This window comes from Trachymyrmex septentrionalis, unplaced genomic scaffold (genome assembly GCF_001594115.1).
Source record: "Trachymyrmex septentrionalis isolate Tsep2-gDNA-1 unplaced genomic scaffold, Tsep1.0 scaffold24, whole genome shotgun sequence".
Lineage (NCBI taxonomy): Eukaryota > Metazoa > Arthropoda > Insecta > Hymenoptera > Formicidae > Trachymyrmex > Trachymyrmex septentrionalis.
In genome coordinates this window covers 2,685,422-2,686,671 of record NW_017305397.1, presented here as the reverse complement: position 1 = coordinate 2,686,671, position 1,250 = coordinate 2,685,422, and positions in this window count along the sequence as shown.

Here is a 1,250-nt window from a genome sequence, read left to right as displayed (position 1 = left end):
AATAGGATATTCTCGACGCTGACAATTCCATTCGAGTGCCTATTCGATATAATCGTTTTATAAAGAAGTATATTACGTGTGTATAAATTTAGTCGCGCGCGCGCGGAGATTAGGACGCAATGTCGTAGGTGTCAATACATTGATGTATTGATACGATAGTTAATATTTTTTCATTTTTTATGCTAAGCGAACTTCTTCTTAACGAAGAAAACCATTGAATCTTCGCATCTTTCGATCTCAATGTTCACAAAAAATCAAACGATTTTCAAATAATAAGAATGAAATGAGTTCTACATCTCATCTCGATATATTCTTAAATACAGAAAATACGGATATATTATATTCTTTGTGACAGTAATGACATTTCATTCGTGAGACTCTACCTGCGACATGAAGAAACTAGTAACGAAACTCTTTCGTAATCCTAAATAAAAATTTCATCGTTATCTTTATTAAATGAATTGAAATATTACGTAGTATTTTATAACCACTTGGGCTATATAATAATAATTTATTCATGAGAGTCAATATTCTTTAAGAGGAAATAAAGGAATATATTGATAGCCAAGAGTTACATGAAAATTAAGCACGATAAATTATAAATCGTTCACTGTAGAAGATAGAAATTAACAAAAAATTCTCGAGATTTTTAGCTCGCAAAATAATCATTGATATATGTTTGAACTATAAGGCAAACATAATTATCTTGTCCAATAATTCTCTTCTAATTTATTTAAAAAAATCTTGGCGAAAAATTTTCTTAGAATTTTTCATACATAACTTGCACAATTTTTACATAAATTTTATAACTTTTTTGAAAATTTCTTAGATTTTTTGTACGAGTTGGGACACACATTTTTTTAAAATAATGAGACAGATTATTATTACATTTTTTCTGTAATTTTTTTATATACATGAATAATAAAATATATTCAAAGATTTTTCATTCAATAATTTTTTAAGAAAATTTGTGAAATTTGAAAAATTTTAAATATTTTTTTTTAAATCTTTAATCTTTATAAATTAAAAATATAAACAAATTTTTTAATTATAAAAGATATAAGAATCTTTTTCATCAAGGAAACAACGAAAAAATAATTCTGGCAGAACACACGATATGTATTCAATACCGTTATTATGTGTCGACAGACTCGGATAGCCGATGACGTCAAATCGGGAGTTTAATCGTTAAGGTATTAAAAAATATATTTATCGACTTCGACAACAAGCCAACCTAACTCCCGTAATCC